We start from the raw sequence: 24,809 nt of genomic DNA, 5'->3' as shown, positions 1-24,809 counted from the left end.
AGAAAGAAATTAAACAAGATCATGGGTGGTGTGCAGCCTTGCCAGGAAAGCAAAGATGTCCTTTGTTAGAAGTGCAGTGTTAATAAAAGCATCCTTTCTGTGAGATCTATTTTTGTTTTCGATAACTAAGGATAACTTCCAACTTTTTCTATTGAACTGCACACATTTCCTCTTACTGCTGTTCTCCATATTGTTCTATGACACCAATATATACCAATAAATATTGTTTTCTAAAGCAGACCACAGAGAATAGCAAATTACTAAAGAGGAACAACAGCTGTTATCACTTAGAAGAGTAGCAAGTGCAAGACAGAGTAGTACATCATACATGATACGTTGATTTTCTAAAATAATTAGCAGAAGACTCAGAATGTATATTTGTGGCAATGTATTGGTATTAAAGTTTTATGTTTTCCAGTCTTTTCTATTTCTCAATGGATTTTCCACTACAGCAGCAAGGAGAAAGAAAATGAAATAAATAGGAAATGAAAATTTAGCAGTCTGACAAGTTGTTGGTGGTGGTATTTTTGTGGGTTTTTCTTTGTGGTGGTGTTTTGTTTTGTTTTGTTTTTTGTTTTGGGGGGAGAGGGAAGGGGTTCCCTACTACACTGAATTGTGGAGCGTCTCTCACTCTACTTTGCTCCCTAAGAATTAAAACTTTTTTTTATTGTTTACTAGTCTGATCTCGGAAGACAAAACAAAAAAATGTTTGATAAATAATGATAGCCTCCAGGGGAAGAAAAAAAAAAGGTGTAGGTTTTTGCTGTTTTTAAGATCACTGTGTTAGAATAAGGCTGAAATAATTGCTCTATCAGACTGGTTTCCTTCTATTTTGCAGCTCTTCTAGTGTATTTTAGCTGGTGTTAAACTGCCCTTTTCAGAAACAACAACAAATTTCAAAGATATTTAGACCAAATCTAGATCATGTCTTTTATCTCTGTTTTGCACCATTCACACATCATAATTATTACTATTGAGTTGTTCTTGCACAGGCAAAGCATGAATTTGAGTGATATCTGAACTCACATGAGTTCCTCTTGAACTTCTCATATTTTTGATAGGCTGTCCAGGATCAAACAACAGGCAAAAAAGTTTTGAATGCATTTTGAGTTTTTTATATTAATAGCTAGGATTTTAGATACCAACATCAGTAAGATAGACAAAGTAAAATGTAGTTAAAAATAATCTAGAAAATAGATTGATTTACTGCTATGCTTATGAGTACTGAGATATTCTGGTCAGAACAGAACAAAAAGGTTCTGCACATAGATATTACCATGATTTGACATTTCTTTGTATTGTTAACAGATTTAAAAACATTTCCAAATTCCTGTGCACTGATATAACACCAGGCTGTACTGCAGTCTTTAGCATTTCATGTCACTTTACTCCAGTCAAGCATATAACATACATCACTATGGCAACTCTAAGTCAAATTAGAGATACTTTACTTATTACTTCAAATATGTTATGTTAGCATTGTGTCAGTGTCTTAAATTTCTCTAGTGTTTTACCATGGCAAATTCATTGTCTTCACTGTGCATTTCACACTGGAAGGGCAGGGTTAGGGTCTTTTTTTTAAGTTCCATTGGGGTATTTGCAAGAAGTGATGGCTAAACCTCTGAAGCTTTGTTAGGTTGGTATGGTTTAGGCAAAGATCCCAATAACTTGTTGAACCGTCCGAATCTCTCAAGCCCACAAAACTGGATGGGAATATTTTCCAAAATTATTGCATAAAGTTTGCATTCTGCTTCCTCTTACAAATTCTAGTCATATTTCCTTACCCATAAAATAGCTTCTTGATGTCACAGGAGTAGCAAAGGTATAACCAAGGGATGCATCTGAGGCACAAGCTTGATCTATTATTGGAAGGTACAGTAAGTGATTTTTATTTTATTTTATTTTATTTTATTTTATTTTATTTTATTTTATTTTATTTTATTTTATTTTATTTTATTTTATTTTATTTTATTTTTTAATTTATTATTTATATTTTAAAAGTTTCTGGTGGACGCAGTTCTAGGCTGTGCAAGGTTAAGCTCTTCTCCTCTAAGCCACTCAGTGATCAAACAGAAAAAGAATTAAGTGTGATAAGGCAGGTGAATAAAAGGATGAATAGAGAATCTAAGGATATCACTGTATTTGTTTCTATGTTTTGATACAAACCAAAGAGAAATCATGCTCAGGAAAAAGACAGAGGAGCTCTTGTCCTTGTTTCCCATGCATATAAGTATCACTATGTCCCCATTTTGTCACTTTTGAAAACATATGCACCAGCAGCTTGCAGATGATTTGCTGAAACTCTAGATTTTGCATATGTGCAGATATTTTCCCCTCTAGAAAGGAATGCCAAAGGCCAGACACATACTCCATTTTTGCTCCATTGGTACTTTCAGTTCTCAAACCCACAAAACAGATAAAGTAGCACAGTGCTTTGCCCAGATAAACCCCAACATTGCACCTTCCCATAATTAATCTGCATCCTGGAATTCATACAGAACTTATAAATTCTGTGTTGGTTTTGATGCATTCCGTGTGAAACATTCCCAGTGATACACCAATGCACAGCATTTCTACCTTTCCAAAACTGTGGACCACAGCTGAAATTAAGAAAAACTGTTATGTGGCTTCCTCTAAAGGGGGAGAAAAAAAAATAAAAATACAATAATATATATATATTACAGGTTACCTAGTAATAAAATATGTTTTTGAGTGGTGATGGGTACAAGATACATCCATGTATCTAAGAAGTCAGGCAACTTGCATTCTATTTATTTCTTTGTTGACAAAATTATCCACAGATCAATATTTTTGTGACTCCTTTTGGTAAACAAAAAAGACGTAAAAATCAAGAGGTGAACATATATTCAAAAAAATTCACATTCATTACATGACGCTTTTAAGTGCCAGTACAGAAATTCTTGTAAAATCTAGTTGACATCACCAAACATTTGTCTTGGAAGTAAGGTATATATAGCTCCCTGTGCATTCTGTGCATGCAGAGATGGATACTATGCATCAATTTTCTCTTTTAGGAGAAAAAAAAAACTATTGCCTTCCATTATAACCGCTATTAACACTTTATGAAAATGATAGCAAGTTATCTGTTGCACACATTTAAAAAACAACTTCTAGTAAAGCAGTATAACAAGCAGTTTACGAAGTGTCTCCAACTTATTTGCAAGGTTCTGATAAAGTGTTACTAAATACTTAAAAATAAAGAATTGAAAGTAAAAATTCCAGTGTTCTGCACCATAAGATCATCTCTCAGAGTGATTACCTAGTGATTTCATTGCTTTAGTTTTATCAGCTTGAACAGCCATCCAGGGCTCCCTGAGTACCGGCTCCTTGCAAATTGCCCTGTTCCGTGGCAGGTGACAGGAGATATAAAACCACGCTTCTTTTTGTCTCATCTTTATTACCCTAATCAGATCATTTTTATTTTTTTTTCTTCTATAATCACTACAGAGTGCCAATAAGAGACTATTCTACTGTCAGCAAATGGTTCCTAAATGGGGATCTGATAAGTACTCTATTTGTATTCGATTTGTACATAAATGGGGCAGTTTTTCAAATAGTGTACAGTGCACTCTACTTAATCGGGGATGGCTTCATCAGAAAAATCATTTAATGGGACATTGTTCAGGGATCCATTTTAAACTCAGCGATAATTAATAGCAATGAGTGCTGATTAATGGTAAGAGTAATTCTGCATACTGGGATGCTCTCAAATTATTTTGTCATGGTAATGTCTTTTGTGTCTGTCTCCTGGTGATTTGTTCAGTTTGCATCTTGAAGAATAGTTTTCAGTCTCAGACTAACTGCATTGCAGACAGAAGAATGAGTAATCAGCTCGCTATTGCCTGCTCCTGGTACTTGACTTACTCCTTCTAAGCAACCTTTTAGGTTTTTCCCTACTTGGGCAAGTAGCATTGATAATACCAACTCTGAGGTTATTTTAAAAAGCATTCTTGCTAAAAGATACTTGGTCTTACCTGTTTCTTATTAGCAGTGGTCTAATATCATAAGTTGTACTTGGTTCGGAAAAAAATATATATTTTTTCATAAGATCAATATATATATGCTGCAATAAGGAAGATACTAAAATTTGGCATTTATAACAGGGATGTTGTGACTTAAAAACAGACTAAGCTGAAACACCTATTAAAGCATCCACCAGTTTAACAAAAGTTAATACCCTCCCTACAAATTCTGTGTCACTCTGCATTTAGAAAGGCTCTGTAGGAAGAAATATATATATATATATATATTTGCAGAGAGACATGATGGCTGAGCTCAGCTTTCTTTCATTCTATGATATTCTAGCTGATCTCTGTAGCATATTCCAATGTGGCAAAACTGCCTCAAACAGCTCAAAAGGCCATTTGAAAAATTTCCATGTGCACAGTGAAACACAGTCATGGGACAGTGGTAACACCTTGGCATAGTGCTATCTGTATTATTGGTGCCTCCTGATTTTCTTTCAAAGCAAATTATTTTTATAACATAATTCTAGCAAATCACAGGTTTAATTTTCTTTACACATCTTAACTGGAAAAACAACAAAAAAACATTGGACTTATTTTAAAATACCTTACTTTATTTTGCAACTTTAGACACAGTAAGAGAAAAATTCCTGTCTTCATGATCTGCACTACTATTAGTTTCCTCAGCTCATCTGAGTTCATATCTGATCTCCATCACCCATTGTGCAGTTTCAGAATTACACAGCACAAAGAGAGAACTGTGTCCATCCATCAACCAATTAACTCAAGATGCTATTAGGAGGTGGTCTTGTATATGCAGAATATCAAAAAATACATAAATTTTACGTATGACCTAGGAAGGGAAAAAAAATCAATCCAACAAACAAACAAAAAAAAAAACAGTTGGATTCATTTGATTAAATAAAGATGTCACAATAGACATCTACATATGAACAAATCTTTATAAGGACTTTTTACAGCCATTGAAGAAAAATATGCAATGCCATGCCATTAATTTTATGAATAATTAAGAATCAAAATTAAGAATATTTCTTTTTACCATTGTGTTATCTCAATGTTGTACACAGCATGAAAATTCAATTCAGAAAAACATCTACATGCAGCAACTACACACAGTAAAAAAAAAAAATTATTTGCCATGTTTCATCTCAACTGACTAGAATCTGGTAATAGAAATTGAGATCCCCACTAAAATATCCCTGCTCATTTTTTCAGCTCCTACAGCAGAAGCTTTCATTCCACAGCAGCTACTAATCAGCACTTAAGATGGTCAGACCTTCTAAGATACCCATATTGTCTAAGTTAAAACCCCAAGCTACTGAAAATGAATTTAAAGAAACGACTAAAAAGTAGTTTAATGTAACTGCAGTGCTCAACCTAACAGTGACTCTACTCTGCTAAAAAGCCTTATCTCACAGTTTATTTCTGGGTTCTGGTCTTTTGGCTGTTCACAGTGTCTGGAAGTTAGTTCATTTCAAGACCCTTATTAGAATCACTCTCCAAAAGAAACCATGATACAGTTCTGGGAACAGCTTAGGCTAGGAACTATTCCTACCAGGCATTATGATTGAGACTGCTTTGCATTTGGCTATCTCAAGCGTGTCTGGGTATGCAATTCAGGTTCATGCCAAAAACTACTTGTCTGTCAGGCTGCAATGCATTCCTCACATTATTAGTTCAAAGAACTCCCAAGAGTAGTAATTATGTCCCAGGGCAGTAAAGGTCTTGGCAGAGATACAGGGTTGGACGCTATGTAAGTGAAGCAGTCAAATGAGGCCAGCTTGCTCCAGAGAAGTGAGTTCAGTGCTCCAGTGCTCTTCTGCATTCTTCTTTCTGGGTAACATCCCAGAAAGTTTGAATTTAGCCCTGCATTGTAACACTTTTCTTCAGACATCTAATAAGCCAAAAGTAGCATATACACTGGACTTCAGTGTCTATGGAGATGCTAGGATTACATTATTGGATTTACAGGTCTTCTTTTTCTTCCATTAAGAAAGCTGGTCTGAGCCCACATTCCCTGTTTTGGTGACTCTTTAAGTTGGTAATAGAAAGCTATCAGGCTTCAACAAGTATCTCCTGAAGTGCTCCAGATGCAGAATGTTGAGGGAGCATGAAAATATTTGTGAAAATCCTGAAAAATGATTTAGAGAAAATGGAAAGAATACTTTTCCTTCAGTTATGGTAAACAGCAGGACTAAATAGTAGTTATTAAGAATTTATCACTGATGTTTCATTAATTTGGGATGAAATATTAGCTTTAACAAAATGAAGGGAAGTTTTGCCATCAACTCCAAGAGAGGTAGAACTTCACCCTTTCTATTCCTGAGGAACAGAGAAGATTTTAAAGGGTGATAGTCATCTTATCTAATCAATGTCCATGTATGTTAAAATCTTTCTGATGTTAAGCCCCCCCCCAAAAAAAATAAATAAAAAAATCTAGAATGAAATTCATCTGACCTATTTTAGATGTCCATTTTTTTAGCTGTCTATTTTTAAAAGGGATTAATCACTTTCTAGAAATGCCAATTTATTTCCATTTACAGTAAATGGGGTATAAACTCCTATCACAGATAGAAGCATCTGCATTTAATCAGAAGAATATCACTTCAGCATGTCTATCTGAATACATTTCTAGTTTCCTTACTCTGAGAGTGAAATAAGAGAAATTCTGGTTAAAACAATCTTTGCATTTTTAAATTTTTATCTCTACACATGTTTTGGTGTGACATTCTAATTTTGTCTTATTAGTCATAAACCGAATTTGAAAAACATTTTAATGTGTTTTATTAATTAGGCATAGAAGCTGTACATTTAATAAACCAATACACTAAAACACAAAAAGCTGTTAAAATATGGAAATATATGTAAATGCTAAAGTATAAATATTAATGTGTTTACTGGTGTCAGAACGTACATTCATATTTACTATGTTTTTCATGCAGTCACTTGAATGCCTGTACTTTGCAGACTCAGTTCACCTACTGTTTATGCTGTCAGAAACTGCAGATGCTCCATGAAATGTTTTGTGGTAAACAGCTTTAAAGTTCTTCTAAATGCGTATTTAATAAAGACAGTACAGATGAACAAAGGCAGAAAGTTTAGCTTTGCTTTAGGATGGATATTAAGTCACATTAGGTATATGTTTGACTAGCTGAACAACATGTCTATTTTCTATAGTTTTGACAGAAATGTTGCATGCTTTCATGGAGGGAAGCAAGGAAGGAAGGACTGACTTATTACTATAAGAGACAATTTTTCCTTACCAGGCTTCTTGTTCAATATATTGCAAGTTACTAATTCATCATTTGAACCACTAAGTGCAATTGAGTATGTTTCCTCCTTTGGCCTCCTCTTCCATACTTAATGCCTACCCTGGTGTATTCCTAATGAATTGGTGGAGTTACTTCTCATTTATATTGTCTTCAAATAAAAGTCAGGATATTTGCTCTTGCTCTCAAATGAGAGCTTCAATCAAGTTCTTTATAGCAAAGCTCCATTTTGGAAAAACTATATTTTTAACCATTACCTTGTCTGTAATTTCTTTCAGCAATACCTATCAGTTTTATAGTTTTTTAGTAAAAGAATGAAGAATAAAAACAGAGTTTGCTCTTTAGCATATTTACATTCAGTATTTTATCATTCTCTAAGTTACTTGTTTGTTTGAATCAGTTTTACAAAGCCTAACAGCAAGATTTTCTGTACAAAATTACCAGTTTGGAAGGAATGATTTTAAGGTCTTCAGTACTTTATATGACAAACTCTAAATGCAGTGTAAATTCAGTTGATTGACAAAGAGAAGAGGGAACGAAGAGAAGCACTGCTGTTTAACAGTGCTGCCAAAGCCTCTCTCAAATACAAAGGCAAAAGTGTTTTCGAAAAAGTCTTTAAAATTCTCTTGGAAGGCTCTTTTGTTTCTGAAAGCTGTCAGGACTGCTAAAAAGATATTTCTGGAGCAATAACCAAAAAAAGGTTTTTTTTTTAAGGTTAGAGCTTTGTAAACTTTTAGAAAACGAGACATGAAAATTTTCCATTTCAAGTGCTATTTCATTTTAACCACAGCCTTTATACGCAACCTTACACAGAATGTAGCAGCAGAAAATTGCCTTGCTCGTAGTTTGGCCTTGATTGCCCAATGAAAGAGAAGAGGTTAGAGAAATGGCTGTTGCAGGAGCAGGCAAGGGTGCAAGGCCAGGAGACCATGTTTACCTTGGCTTCTGGGGGGAACTGGAAGACCAGCCTTGTCTGCTGTGCACATGTACAGTAGGTACATAATATGGCAGAAGTGGTCCACAAGGTAAGCAGGAAGCCTCAGAGCTCATTATCTGCTGACCTTACCACACCTTGGAGAATCTTTCGGAATGATAGACATGAAGATTATAAAATTCACCTAGGCACGTACTAAAATACCAAGAGGATTATTTTGTACTGCTTACCCTTAGCAAGAAAAACTAAAATACAATGAAAATAAATATTTATTGTCTGGGGCTTGCAAAACAGAATTCTGTAACCTCTTATATCCTTGTAAGGGATAACTTCCCTCCAATTGAGCTTGAGTTTCATAGATGGTAGCAGGATATCTGCTTGTCCTGCTGGTGGAGGCACAGGAAAACAGGAAAACATGGGGCAGCATGGAGACAGCACGGGAGTCTTCTCCAGAGAACAGGATTATAAAGCAAGTTTAGTGGTTTTTGTTGTTGTTGTTGTTTGTTTGTTTTAATTTGCAGGCATCAGTTGTCTCCCAGTCTAGGTGAAATTCATAAGTCCAACATCTAATACCAATATGTTTATCTTTAACAGAGACTTCAAGAGGAGCAAAAACTCATGCCTTAATTATTACCAAACTAGCTGGCTTTCTAAAGTAAGTGATGCTCTCCATATCATCTCAAGTGATCAGTTTGAGTAACAAGAAGCAGATGCCTTCCTCAGCTCAGCCCTGCCTAGGGTTTCCCCTTGTCTCCTTTGTAAGGTTAATAGTATCACAGGTCTGCATCCCCAAAGCAGTCAAGCAGCTGGCAAGCTACTTGGTTGCTCTGCTCAGGAATGACAGCCTCAAGACAACCCTAGCTGCACCCAGAACAGCTTGCTCTTCCATGCTGAGGAGCAGCAGGGGTTAGCAGCTAAAACCCAGTACCATGCATCCTTGACTGGAAGTTTTTTGTGATGATGGAGGATAGGAAGCTCTTCAAAAGCTGAACGAATATATTATTTGTCTCCCTTCGGAGACACAGAATAAGTTAGTGTGGCAATTTGCCTGTTCCTGTACCTAAAATGTTCCATAAAAATATTGGATTTATTCTCTTTGAGACTACTCTAATATATGGCACTCAGCAGAGCTCAAATCTCCCTGGAAACACCGAATTTTCCTGGCCCACAGCCAAGAGTGGTGTGTGCAGGGGAACAAGTTGTTAGAAGATATTGAAGAAAACTTCAGAATTACCTGTATCTGTTTGGAAACTTGACAGATATTCCTCCTTCCCTAGCTAAGTGGCATGGGCAGAGTTCAGGAGCAGAGATAAGCAGCAGAAGAGGGAAAGTTACAAGAAAACATTAAGTGACAGTCCCCATTCTTTTTAGAAACCTTTCAGATTGTCCCCATGAGTTTTAGCTACAGGTTTTTATGATGCTGTTTGTCCCTGTTGCCAGAGCTTTATATCCAATAATCTGAAAAATGGAAGTTGTCTAGTTTTCCCTGGAAATACCCAAACCCTAACACAATGAGAGCAGTGAAAGCTGTGTGAGAGTCTGGTTTTGCATTTCAAGCCATGCCACTTTTTTTTTTTTTTCTTTTCTTTTTTCCCATCTACTCACCCCTCTAAGGGGCAGAAGATCATATTGCCCACACTCTTCTTGGGACAGCTGATGTTAATGTCAGTAAAATGTTTACTTTTCCCTCCCTCCCCCTGTTTACCTGTCAAGAAAGGACAGAAGAAAAATAAATCTTGGATTTGTATGAGGCACTCATACACTGAAATGGAAAGCCATGCCCTGGCTCAGCCTGTGAACATAACCCAGCCCCACAGAGAGGTAATTACATTTTGGGAGCTCAACAGACTGTGCATAATTATCCTCTGAGGAAGATTACTGTCTTGTATGAATGAATGATGCAATAGCAAGTGCATAGTATATGCCTCAAACCTATAAGCCAAGCAGGATAGCAAGTTCCTCCCAAGGCCACTCTGCTTGTTGAATAGGTTAGCTGTCCCTGTGGGAAGAGTGCCCTGCAGTTTCCCATACAGATCTCACTTGTTCAGACATAAGTAATAAATGTAGTTCTACTCTGACCAGGAGATGGGAGAAATGAAGACTTGTTAGTCCAAGAGATAAGTTTTTGAAGATGAAAGAGAAATGTGTTGTTCACATTGCCTGCAACTTAACTTGTACTCATCCATCCCTTCCACTTTCTCCTTTCCCAGCTCTTACTCAGCCAAGTGACCTACACAACATTTCTGTGATCCAGAACAGCTTTCTGCTGAATTTAGCACACCAAACAAGCAGCAAGACATTGCACAAATTGTTTTCACAGAAAGGCACAATACACAAAACCATATTGCAGGCATAACACACAAAACCATACCCCTAGCTGTTCCACATGGGGCAGTTATACATGTATATGAGACTCCTGAGAGTTTCCCTGAGTCTTCCTATTCCTTTCTGCCTTCCCGGTGAACTTCTGTAAAAAAACGTGTACCAACTGCTAATCAGCTAAGGAGCACACAGAAACTGTTCTGGAAGGAGACCTTCCTACGTGCTATGGAAATGGGTTGTTAGTGGAAGTGACCCCAGCCTGCAGCATACCCCTTTGACTCAACTAAAGAGAAAAATAGACTTGTTTGGCCTGTTCAGCTGCTGGCTTATTTCAGATGATGGCTACAACTGTTAGACCCTCTTGCACAGCTAGGTTTCTCATCTGTTGAGCTTACCAGCCCCTTGTTACCTGTTCCACTTTTGTTTGTCAGTCATCTTCTGAAACCCTCAAGTTTATAGCATACAGGGAAACCGATTGACAAGTGCCTATGATGTCTGTGCCATGACAGAAGGTAGGAACATGTGGTGAGACAACCCTACCTGCCATCCTCACCTCAGCTGTCCTGGTGGCCCATTGTCTGCTGGTCTCAACAATATCCTTTCTTATGTCATAAAAACTACCTATTGCTTGGTCTTCTCAGCATCACAAAGGCCTGGCAGTGCTTGAAGTGCTTTTAGGAGCAGATGTGATATCTAAGCACAGAGCTACAGGAGGAGTCCCAGAATGACATTCTGTCATAATAAAAGAGATGGAGAGCAACTTTTTGCTTGGGTAGATGATAGAATGAGGGGGAATGGTTTAAAACTAAAAGAGGGGAGATTTAGATAATCTTCCCTCAGAGGCTGGTGAGGCATTAGCACAGGTTGCCCAGAGAAGCTGTGGATACCCCATCCCTGGAGATGTTCAAGGAAAGGTTGGAGCAACCTGGTCTAGCGGGAAGTGTCCCTGCCCATGGCAGGGTGTTGGAATTAGATGATATTTAAGGTCCCTTCTAAGCCAAGCCATTCTATGATTCTATGATTCTATAATTCTATGATTGTATGATTCTATGATCCTGAGTTGGAAGGGACCCACAGGATCAATCATCAAGTCTAACTTCTGGCTCCACACTGGACTACCCAAAATCAAACCATATGTCTGAGAACATTGTCCAGACACTTCCTGAACTCCAGGAGATTTCTATGATCAGTAACTTCCAAGCTCTAGCCTTTAATTGAAAAATAGCTGATTGAGGGGATGTCTTCATTTTTTTTCCAAGATACTTTTCAGTGTTGAAGAAAACCTTAGCTTAGTAAACTTTTCTATATTTCCATTTTTCCCCATTTAATTTTGGTTCTTTGAAAACGTTTTACAAAGCTCCTGTGCATGATTTATCTGAACTAAATAGCAGGAAACTTGCCTCATATTTAAAGGAAATCCTTCAAATTTCTAGGGAGATACTGGCTGGTATTGTAATGTGGATCAATATTTCTATTCCCGCTATAGTATGAAGTGATAAGCCATTTAATAGGATTTCTGTACTCTTCTTTTCAACTTCTATGGAGCTGTCACTTATTACTCATAGAGGCACTAATCACAATATGTATTTGTATAGATCTATTTTTGTTTTTCTGTTGTTTACACTCATGTGAAGATAACCTGAGCAAGCATTTCATTTTTTATTTATTTTTTTTTTAAGAAATCAGACTACACATTTATTTCTTTTGACTTAATTTAAATGCATCAGAGAATTCACCACAAATCACCACTGTGACATATCATTATGTTTAAATCCACTTTAGTCATTGTAGGGACTTACTCATCCATTAATGGTTGACTGCAATGCGTGCATATCCAGCACTTACAGTTTCTGCTCTCTGCTATCTTCCAGTAATAACTTCATTTTGAACCTTTTCACAGTATATTAATCAGAGTCAAAAAACTTTCCAACGCTCCAGCTGTTGCTGCAGCCTATTATCACAGCATATGCAAACTATTATATTTTAAAATGTTTATAAACTTAAGTGGCCTAAATCTGTGTTTCCCAAGTAGCCCATAAACAATAATGATCTTCTTTATCCTGAAATCCTTGTAGTTGCAGTAAATATCTAAAATGCAGTGTTCATGTGGAATTATACCTATTGGTTTAATCACTTTGATGAGATATGCCAAGAACTTTAATGGTTCCTCTTATTTCTTTTTTCTTTTTAGAAACAAAACCTTTCTGTGGAAGGCAAAATGTTTGTCACATTTATCAAGATAAACATGAAAAAATGACAACATTTTTGTGTGTTTTTTTTTTTGTTTGTTCATTTTAGTCTGCAATACCCAAGACTGCTACAGACCAGGCTGCACAGTACGTGCTTACAAGGCAGAAAGTGTTTTCACTTGATGTCCACATAGAAGCTTTACTCAACACAGCATTCATTAAAGCTCACATGTCACCTACACCTTGCCATTCAGATTTCTATTTACTTTTTGACACTTAGCCCCTATACTTCCACTTTAGACCCCTGCCACCTTTAATTATCCAATTCATTTGTCAAAGAGCTGTGCCTTCTTTTTTTTTTTTTTTAGCCATAAACTTGACCACACTTTTTCTCTGAAAGCACATTTATTGAAAACTAAACCAGCACTTTATATGTACACCCTTGGAACAGATGTTCCTTGAAGGTTCCTGTCCATGGACTGGAATAGCTGCTCAGCCAACTAGCCAGGGCTGGCTGCAATGAGGTGAGGGTTTTCAGATGTGTCCTAGAGCTGGACACTCAGATCCCAATTAAAAGAAACACTTTGGGCATGTGTCTGCTTTTTTTTTTTTTCTTTTTGTCCTCTGAAACTCCAGTCTAACCAAAATATTTAACAGAAGTTTATTCTGAAGGCCTGTGTACACATGCAAAATGCCAGCATATTGAAATGGGTGCCTTTGAATGAGTATATATAGATTTAGCTGGCTTTAGTAAGGCTGTCAAGAAATAATGTTTGTTTTTCCACATCCAGCCACACCTGTAGAAAGGGTCACTTCCTCTCTTTACTCATTCATTCTGCATACCTGACATGGAAGCTGTCACAGCTGAAATTTCATACTTCTGTGCCAGAATGATTTTCCTCTCCTCTTCTGCCGATTGCTCATTCACACCATGTATTTCCAGCCCCATTGTGTCTGCTTGCGGCCTGTGCCCCTCTGACTGCATTCTCTCCTTTTCTGTCACCCCATAAGGTCTTTTGTCTCATGGCAAATTTTGTTGCTGTGAGGGAATAAACTGACATTTTCATTTACATCATCAGCCATCTAGAGGGACCTTGACAGGATGAAGAATGGGTTGAGAGGAACCTCATGAAAATCAACAAAGAGAAATAATAAATTCTGCACCTGTGAAAGAACAGACCCCTGCACAAGTACATGCTCTTCACTGACTGGTTTGAAAGCAGCTTTGTAGAGCAAACCTTAGTAGGTTTAAGGATGGACAAGTTGACCATAAGCCAGCATTGCGCCTTCATGGCAAAGCAGGCCAACAGCGTCCTGTGCCTCATTAGGAAGAGCACCACCAGTAGGCTGTTCCTTACCCTCTCCTGAGCACTGGTTAAACACATCTGGAGTGCTGGGTACAGTGCTGGGTTCCCCTGTGCAAGAGAGACGTGGACATACTGAAGCAATTCATGCAAAGGGCATGAAGGAAGTGGAGCAGCTCTTGTATAAGGAGAAGGTGAGACGGCTGAGACTGTTGAGACTGGAGAAGAGGAGGCTCAAGGGGGATATTATCAGTGTGCATCAACATCTCTTAGGAGGGGGTAAAAAACATGAAGTCAGGGTCTTCTCAGAGGGACCCAGTGACAGGGTAAGAGGCAACAAGCCCAAATTAAGATTCAGATAATACCCTCCAAATATAAAACTTACTGTAAGGGAGGCCAAATCCTGGAACAGTTGAATGTATACTAAGTTTGCTGACAGTACTAAACTGGGAGGAGCCATTGACTCCGTTGAGTGTAGAGAGGCCTTTCAGAGAGATCTTGACAAATTAGAGGGCTGGGCAATCACCAGCCACATGAAGTTCAGTAAAAGCAAGTGCCAGATTTTGCACGTAGGATGGGGCAACCCCAGATACACATATAAACCAGGGGATTGGAGTCTAGAGAGCGTGCCAGTGGAAATGGGAGTTCTGAATCATGGCAAGTTGAATATGACTAAGCAGTTTGCCCTGGCAGCCAAAAGGGCCAACAATACCCTGGGGTGCATCAGGCAAGGCATTGCTAGCCAGTGGAGGGAAGTGCTCTGCTCTGCACTGGTTAGGCCTCACCTTGAGGACTTTGTATAGTATTGAGTGCCACAATCTAAGGGCATAAAAGTATTAAACACTGTCCAAAGGAGGGCAACAAAAATACTGAAGTGTCTAGAGGGGAAGACGTATGAGGAACAGCTGAGGTCCCTAGGTTTGTCCAGCTCAGAGAAGGGAAGGCTGAGGGGAGGCTTCATGGCAGCCTGCAGCTCCCTCACGAGGGGAGCGAAGGGGCAGGCGCTGAGCTCTGCTCTCTGGGAACAGCGACAGGACCCAAGGGAATGGCATGGAGCTGGGACAGGGGAGGGTCAGGATGTTAGGAGAAGGTTCACCAGTCTGCAGTTTCCCGGTTCCTCCTTTCTACCTTTCTACCTGTGATTTTTTTAAAATGGAAACAATGATTCAATTTTTCTAGTCACCAGGAACTTCACCTGACTGCCAGAACTTTTCAAATATGATGGAGAGAGTCTTGAAAACTCAATCAGCCAGGTCCCTCAGGACCTTGGGGTGCATGTCATCAGGCCCCATAAACTTGTACCTGTTCAATTTCATCAGGTGGTCTCAAACCTGTTCTTTGCTTACTGTTGGTGGGACTTTGCTCCCCCAGCCCTCATCTACAGATTCAGGCAAATGAGAGATGTGGAAAGCCTGACTGGCAGTGAAGACTGAGGCAAAGGAGCATTGAGTACCGCAGCCTTCTCCGTGTCTGTCATTACCAGTTTTCCCTTCTTGTTTATCAGAGGGAATACACTCTCTTTGGCCTCTTTTTTCTGTCCAAGGTGCCCATAGAATATTTTTGTTTGTTTGTTTGTTTGTTTGTTTTGCTTCCCTTGCCAAGCTCAACTCCTTCTGTGCCTTGGCTTTCCTGATCCCATCCCTGCATATACAGACAGCATCCCTGTTCTCTTCCCAGGCCACATGTCCTTGCTTCCACTGGCTGTGCATTTCCTTCTTATGCCTCAGTTTGATCAGCTTGTCCTTGGTCAGCCAACCCAGTTTTCTGCCCTCCTTGCTCTCTTTCTTACACATGGGTATGGCATATAACACCTGATAACTCATCATGGTTTTTTGATTGGGTTTCACAGACAATGAGCATCTCTGAGACTTGGACCTAAAACATGGTTGTTCACTTAGCTGGTGTTCAGGAATCAGAGAGGCAGGTTTCAACAACTGCTACATACTTGATGTCAAATGTTCTTTTCAACATGGAGTCTGTGCACTTGCATTTTATGTGCAATAATACTGAAAACTGTCTCAAAGCAGAAGCTCAAAACCAAAGAACCAATTAGATGAAGAAGAAAACCTTTGGCTAGTTAAGCAAGAATTCCTAGAGAATTCCTAGAGTCTAGAGTCTCAGCCAATGTCAATCACTGTCTTTCTAATGGTGTCAAGGGCGCTGTCAAATTAAAGCTCTTCAGAGTCCAGCCCACTGTTTTTCTAGCAGCTTTGTTTCCTTCAAGGAGTAATACAGTACCTGACAAAGTTACATTTATGATGCTTGGGTTTTACTGTTATGGTGTGCCTACTTTGTACTACATCCAAGACAGATTTCCCAGATTTCTGTTTGTTTGGCCCCAGAATATCACTATAACCTAAGGGGAAATTGTGGTAGTTTAACAGAGCTGGAAGTGCCTGTATGACTGCCCTTCTGCTCACTGCTGGCATGTGGGGTGGGAAATGGCCAAAGGGAAAGGATAGTGCTTGTACTGGGCATATGCTGCAGCAATCACCAGCCTGTGCTTCTGTCAGCAGAAGGCTACCAGCCAGCAAAACCAAGCCAAAACACCAGCTCCTGTCTTGTAAAGATGTTCCTCATGCCTGGAGGATTTCTAAGGGAGAACTTCATGTCCATTCCCCTAACACACCCTGTACAGTGGTTGTATAAGGATTTCACTCAAGAGATTCATATGCAGCCACAAGTAGTGTTTTACCAATTAACATTATAGTGCTGGGTTTAAATAGCTTCTGTTGTTTACAGATGGACTGTCAAGACTGTTACTGGTGTATGACTGTTTTTAATAGGAGCATAATCAATTAAATTGGCTACATGTGTTCAAAACTGCCATGAGAAGACAATTATACAAACATACTGTATTAGAAAAATCCCTTTACAGGAGTTACTTATTGAGAACTAAAATAAAATGCAGAGTACCATGTGCCATGAAGACATTACTCATTCATGACAACATGGCTTTGCCTTTGATGAACACTACACTGCACAAAGGGAGACAGTGAAAAGTTACATGTGGTGGCACAGTAGGGACTGGTGCCGACAGTGAAAATATAGTAACCACTAAAAAGTGTCTCAGCTGTAACCGCATCTGTCACACACTGTGTTGGTGGGATTGGCTGAAGCTCTAAGAGAAAGAAAATACTTTGGCTTTACTAGACCATCTGTGGGAGTCATGTGTTTTGCAATAGCTGATTTTGAGGCAGTCAGAAATCTATGTCAAGTACAAGTGCTAAGGCAACCAGTATAGAGACAAGGCAACAACTTTGGTATTTGAACCATGGGGTGCAGCTGGAAAATGTTCTGCTGAGATTCTTAATGCCCAGACATTTGAAATGTTATCAGGTGGAATCAAGGTCCCTTTCCTCCCCACCATCATGGGACATTTGGGGTATTGATATAGTTCTTGTTGGCCTTTTTCTTCCAAATAGGCGGATGAAATAGGTTGATGAAGTAAAAGAAGCCATAAACATGAATGCACCAGAGACAGAGAGAAAGATTACACTAGTATACTTTATAAAGCCTCAGTTTAAACTTTTATCACCAAAGCTCACGTGTTGTCTCACTCTCAGTGGGGCAGAAGTAGACCAGTAAACTGACTGAATTCTATTCTAATATCCCCTTCCAAATGGGGGAGGAGATATGGGAAGGAATGAAGAGGGAAGAGGAATAGCACACATGCTGTTTCTCCTGACATGCCACTGGGACTTACTAGTTATAGCAGACCTGAAAGCTCGAAAGTGCTCCCTTATTTCAGTATTTACTGGTACCTAGAGTCAACAAAGCCCATATTCCACTGCTGCAGAGACACGCTGGTCTCCATGAGCTGAATTCTTCTGCACAAAGCTGTCTCAGCACCAAGCTCTCTACACTGCAAATGGGGAGATCATGATTTTCCACATGCCAGACTATCCCTTGCTTTCTGTTGAAGAGCAAGGAATTTGTAATGGACACATTATTTGTCACATATTGCTGCTTTGAAGATATCTAGCAGATGTTACCTCTACGGGCTGAAGAATGCTTTAAGAGCAGGTTGTAATTTTCTTCAGTATGCTGTCACTCAAAACTGGCTAAGTAATCTGAGTGAGAGTTCTGTGTCTGCGTCTGTTTTATGAGTAGTTCATAGTGAATATTCTAAACTCAACCCATTTTGATTTCATATATAGGTATCTATCTATTTCTTGATGTTTTCTGGCTTGTTTGCAGAAGCAGGGCTCTTTGAAACTCTTTCACTTTGCCATAACTTATTTATAAGAATTAGAAGGCCCTTTTTCTCTATTAGGTTGCAATGCTCATTTAGAACATGGCATTTCTGGACTCACTCTTGCCATTAGCTTATATCACTGCAATATTTGAGAGACATAAAAACACAGCCTACAAAAAAATAATAGAAGTGAACATGCCTTGGAAGCTAAGCAAATCTTCAGGGTAAGCATGTCTCAAGCTTTTCTTCAAAATGTGGCTACAAACATGTTGTCCAAGTTACAGCTTTTTTTCAGAGTATTGCACACATAATTTTCCTGTTCTGCTATCAAATGAGCCACATCACCAGGGCTATGAGTGAAGATTTAGAGATTAGTCACCAGGGAGGCCCCAGTCCCTGTTCATAGTAAAGAAGACAAAAATAGATCTTGCATCATGTGCTAAAAATGGCCAAAATTTTACCTTCAGAAAATCAAGCCAAGGGAAGACCTTTATAAAGTATATTGATTCTGTCATATGTATGCACCAGCCAGTAATCACTACCTCTGTTTTACTTGGATGTAGTCCAAGATATCTAGCTTTCATCCAGGATATAAGGGTAATGGAATGGAAATTAGGAAAGTTCCCTTAACATAGGTTAGAGCAATTTTTATAATGTGTTCCTTTGCACCTAATGTAGGGAGATATAAAATACCAGAATTGTTTAATTGTAAAAGAGGAGTCCAGACACCATTCCAGACAGGATAATAACTAAATCTTGTAGACACATGTGAATGCAGAAAGGAGATTATATCAGTTATGCATATGAGTAATTTAATATGGAACAAAATATGTGAGCAAGCAATTGTGGGGAAGATGAAAAGTCACATTGCATGAAAGTGCCCAGCATTACTTTGTGAATTAGCAATGCTGTGTGTCATTCAACTGTCGGAAAGAATCAAGAATGTCACTGTGACAAATTCTTCATATGGCATTACAGAAGGTTCTGCTGTGCTTGAGATTAATTCAGCTGGCTTCTACTGAGCAGCAAGAGCTTTGCAGAAAAACACCCATTCAGAAATGTACCTTTAATATGCTATAGCTATTCCAATGCAGAATCCCAGATACGAATAATATTAAACCTATCTCAGCATGCCTGGATTTGATGGCAAACAATTAACAAGTGAAGAATGCATGCAATTTTAAATTCTGTGTTGCTTTTTTGGTATCAATAAGCACTATTCAATGGTAAGAGAAAAAAGGAGAGAGAGAGAGACTTTCCACTGCCCACTAGTAGCACAGAAGCAAATGCACTTTCTTCCTGAGGTTATGAAATATGTACAAGTGGGTGCACATATGAAATATGCTAAGTTTTACTCATGCAGATTTTCCTTCATATCATGCAGACAATGAAAACCAAGTAATTGCTGCAGCACCGCAAGAGAAAATGTTATTACAGTTACAAATATGCTGTCCAAAATTTACAAATATGGAAAATCATAATATCATTTAACTGCTGACAAAGAAATGTTGTGGAATTATCAAGGTTTTTTGTTGTTGTTATTATTTGTTTGCTTGTTTGTTTTTTAACCTTTCCTCCTTTAAGTGTTTTCAGATGAGTGAAAATAGAAGCACACAGAAATTCTGGAAAAATATTACTAATAAATTTCAGTGCTAAGTGAAGGACAACTTTCTGAAAAAGAATGAGGCACATTGTGCTTTTGCTTCATCCTCATAGTTTCAGGAAAATATTGTTGAAAACAGTTATTTTTTCCAGGGTTTTAAGTAATGGACATATACTAACAAAGCAAACCTTAACCCATCAGATTTCATTAACTGTACAAATTTTCTGGGAAACAAACAGGATATTGGGAACATCACCTGTCAACTTCAAGACCTGACTTTTACCGTCATAGTACATCATTATTCAGTGCCTCTGAGACAGTCCAGAAATTAAAGTTCTGATAACAATAATGAATCAAAATAAACTGAGAAAGCTATACAAAGCAGTGGTAAATATTGTGCAGCAAATGCAGTCTCTTAAAGTTACTGAGCTTGTTTAGTCCACGGTAGATATAAGAGGTCAAGGGGCAGTTGAAACACTTCCACTTACTGGGAGTACTTTATACCATATATAGTCTCACTGCTTATCAAATATGAATAGAGGTGGCTGATTCCAGCTGAGGTGATACTCTTTCTCTGGAGTGATTTCCATTACATCTATTCCCTTAAAGCAAATCAATCAATTTTTTAAATGTTAGTGACTTTAACTCAAATTTATTTGTTGTCTGTTTAGGCTCAAGGACAGAAAAATGTCTTTATCTTTATTTGTTCTACTACCTAGCTAATGCTTTTCACTTGTAAATGTCAGTCATGACCCTTTCTTTCACTGAAGAGCCTAATAAATGATACAACCACTAATGAAGATGATCTTTTGTTATCTGAGCTGTCTGGTTGCATTACAGCCCAAAACAGTAGCTTCAGGTGTAGAATTTATGCTGGGGATAGATCACAACAAAATAGATGTCATTTTGAACTATAATTTTAAAAAGGGCTCCTTATCCAGCCTTTGTTTTAATATGCATAGTAATTAAAGTCACAGATTTGCAAGTATGGTAGGTACTGCTGAGCCTACAAAAATAGAAACTGGTTTTTTTATTATTATTATTCATTAGAGAGTGTCTATCCTTAAACTTGCCAGGGCAGAATGAGACATTTCCTTAATAACCATCTATATTTTTCATAAAGTCTTTCCTACTGTGTTCTGGGGCTCTGTCATGCATATTTACAATGATAATATCCTACCTCAGCTAGAACTAGTTTCACTCTAGCTTGCTAAAATGTACCCATCTTCTTGGGGAAAACACTTTTTTGTGAAATATATCCATTTTAGCAGCTAGGTTTCTTTCTACTAGTGATGAAGATTATGTACATATGGTACACCTAGATTCTATGCAGAAAGAGTGTTAATTTCAGAAAATTTGTGTTCTGCTCCTGATCACTGTACCTACATATAAGGGGAAGAAAAAAAAAAAAAAAAAAAAAAAGCTGGAGGCAGTGACTTTCCAGCTGATGGGTGACACTTGTAATTTATTTCAGAAAAGGGAAGATGAACAGTCCTTTTGTCAAACAAAAGTGAAATCAAAGTGCTCCTGATCACTTGCTAGTCTAAAACACCAATCAAGTAGAATAAAACTTGATTTTGTTATTCTGTGGAAGTGTTCAAAACTGTTAATTTTTAAAAGTCTCCCTCTTACTTCTGACAAAGATCATTTTTACACAGCAAAAATTCGTTGAACTGTGTGTTTGTAAGACCTTATCTGGTTGAGGGAAGTGATTGTCCTGCAATTGTCTAGTGATTGTCTGCACTGGTGTGGCCTCACCTCAAGTACTGTGTGCAGTTTCAGGTGCCACAACCTAAAAAGGACATAAAACTATCAGAGACTGTCCAAAGGAGGGTTACAAAAATGCTGAAGGGTCTAGAGGGGAATATGTATGAGGAATGGCTGAGGTCCCTTTGTTTGTTCAGCCTGGAGCAGAGCAGGCTGAGGGGAGGCCTCATGGCAGCCTGCAGCTCCCTCACGAGGGGAGCGGAGGGGCAGGCGCTGAGCTCTGCTCTCTGGGGACAGCAACAGGACCCGAGGGGATGGCATGGAGCTGGGACAGGGGAGGGTCAGGCTGGGGGTTAGGGAAAGGTTCTGCACCCAGAGGGTGGTCAGGCACTGGGACAGGCTCCTCGGGACAGCGGCCATGGCCCTGAGCCTGCTGGAGTACAAATGTTTGAACAACGCTCACAGACACAGGCTTTGACTTTTTGGGATGGTCCTGTGTGGAGCCAGGAGTTGAACTCAATGACCCTTATAGGTCCCTTCTGACTCACAATATTCTATGATTCTATGATCCCTTTTGAGAGTTGCAGCAGGTAGACAGTTTTTACACTACCAGTGATATGAAAATATGTGCTACTTGGTGGACAGATGAACATACTTTGTCCATTTCCTTGACAGAGCACTTTATATAGTGAACAAGAAAAGACAAGGTATAGGACTCAGCTTTCTGAGCTTTTTTTCTAAATTTCTGTGTGCTAAAAAGCACCTGAAAATGTTGCTTTTGACCATCCTGGGTCTTTTGGATCTCTCTGAAAGGAAGGAATGTAGACAATGTTATGTATCTCCTGTGCTGTATACCTGAGCCATTGGTATCATACAGAATATTCTGCTGAATCGTTAGTGGATTCATTAGCATCAGAATGAACCTTTTGTCTCTAAATAGGAGAATATTTCTTAGCAATCCTGCTAGCAACATTATTCCATGTTGTTGGTACATTCATGTCTGTGGGCTGACTTAATGGGGCCAGACACGGAGACAAAAACTAGTTAATGTTAGAATTCCTTTTCCACTATTTTCTTCATCACGTTGCCAGACAGAAAGTGTAGAAATTGAGTGGAAAGGAGAGGGAGAGTTTGAAGGGACCATCTGGCTCAGTGTCCTGGCCTCCAAAATCACTGTACAGAAGTTATTTAATTCAAAACTGTCTGCAGATTATTCCATATTCCCCTCCTTGTAGCAATTTATTTTAATTTTCCCCACCTCAGTTTCTTTTGCATTTTAATTTTCTTTACATTTTAACTATTAAAATATATTTTGCCAGGGAAATTATAACTCTTCTTTACCATTTTCCCTTTTACTTAGAAAAAATTCAAAATATTGCACTGTACTGCAAACCGAAAGTCAATCTACCATTTACCCACTGAAATCCTTGAGTTTAATTCCCAATAGCCTTACAGACTAAATTCTTCAGCTTATTTACATTTATGCTTAGAAAATGATACACTGTTTTGTCCTAATTATTCTCTTTCAGCTTAAAAAAAAAAAAAAAAAAAATTCTGTCACATTTGCTCAATCAAGGATTGTTTTCTATGAGCATATCTTCTGTGAATATATGAACTCTCATGAAACCCAAATCTAAAATAGCATCATTGTTTCACTGACTATTTGTCAAAAACTTTGCTAAATATAACATCCCAGATGTTTGGGTCTTATCACCTTTGGTGTTTTGTGTGGTTTGTATGTGTTTCTTTTCCACCCCTTACATATTTTAGAAGCTATTTCCTAAAATGATATAATATCTTTGTATGTATTTTTCTCAGTTTTAGCTAGATACATATCCAGCTCTGAAAAGTCTGTAATACTGCTTTTATCATCCTTCTTAGTGGTAATCTTTATCTGAAAAGACTCCTGCTACCTCTTTATCCTTGCTACCACAATGCAACTCATTCCATCAACTACTTAACTAATACATAGTACAACAATCTCGCTCATTTCTTTTTGCTGAATGTATCAATGCTTTCATTCCAGCCAGGCCTGCCTTTCCACCATTTTCTCACTTTTTCTGCAGTGTCTGCTTTCATGACCTATATGAAGAATTTTACAGCTCAGTCTCACTGCAAGCATAAAACCTGTCAGTAGTTTCCACCACCCCAGACCTGAGCTCACAGCTAGAGTATGTATGGTCATATGCATTCCCTTACTCACAGCTGAATTTTTATAAAGAGTCATACAACCACAGCATATAGATTATTTCAACCTCTCGTGATATTTGTACAGGGAATAGAGATTATCTGCATCTCTTTCAACTTTCTCCAGCAATTACCTGGTTTATACCCATTTGGAAAAATAATGTCAAACTCAATCTCAGAAAACTATTCAGTCAGCCATTCAAGAGAACATTATGATTTGGGAAAAGGCACTTCCCATAAATATGTCCTACTAGTTGAACATACCATAGTCACCAGGAAATCACCTATTGCTCTTCAAAAATCTGAATTGTTTTTTCCCTTCTCTCAGGATAGGAATAATCCCTGAGCCATCCATTCTTTCAGTTTCCCAGGCAGATTAAACAGTTCATTGTCTATGGCAAGAACCCGGCTGTCTGCTCTGACATGAAGGGCAAGCATTGGCCTTTTTCCCCTTTATGTCAGGTTCCTCTTCAGTCCTGAGCCTACCTAATGTGCACTTGCTCCCCAGAGACAACACCTTTTTGATTCTCTTTCATAACATGCCTGCTTAGTTCTCTCAGTAATGAGGCTCTAGTAATACACTGACACTAAGAAAAGACAGGTCTATTTCCCTTTGGTATTCTTTCTCCTTCTCATTTTTCTTTCTGTACTTCATCCTGCCTTCAAGTGTCTCTGGAGCATTCTACTGTCTCTCTTGGACACTGCTTCTGAAGACTTCCATTGTCTTGCTGTCCCCTCATTTCACACTAGTTGTACTTTTCTTTTTTCTTGTTATCCCATTATATCATGCTGTAGGCTTTTTATTTTTTTTTTCCCTTTTCTTTCTTTCCTTCTTTTTTTTTTTTTTTTTTTTTTTTTTTTCCTTGATGGTATGAGGCTGCTCCAGTGTTTGAGTTTTCTTACTCACAAACAGGCATTCTTCTCATAGTCACATAATTCCAGTGGTCCCCTTTCTTCTATTCAGATATTCTTTTGGGGTCTTCTTATAAACCAAGTATCTGCAAATAATCTCAGTTTTCTATCACACCCCGAAAAATCTATTGTTTTTATTTATATTTCCAGGGCCTGAAAACTTCTTCAACAGCTCCG

Source organism: Aythya ferina (assembly GCF_964211825.1).
Source record: "Aythya ferina genome assembly, chromosome: 1".
Taxonomy (NCBI): Eukaryota; Metazoa; Chordata; class Aves; order Anseriformes; family Anatidae; genus Aythya; species Aythya ferina.
The sequence above is the reverse complement of the archived record's forward strand: the minus strand, read 5'-3'. Positions refer to the sequence as shown.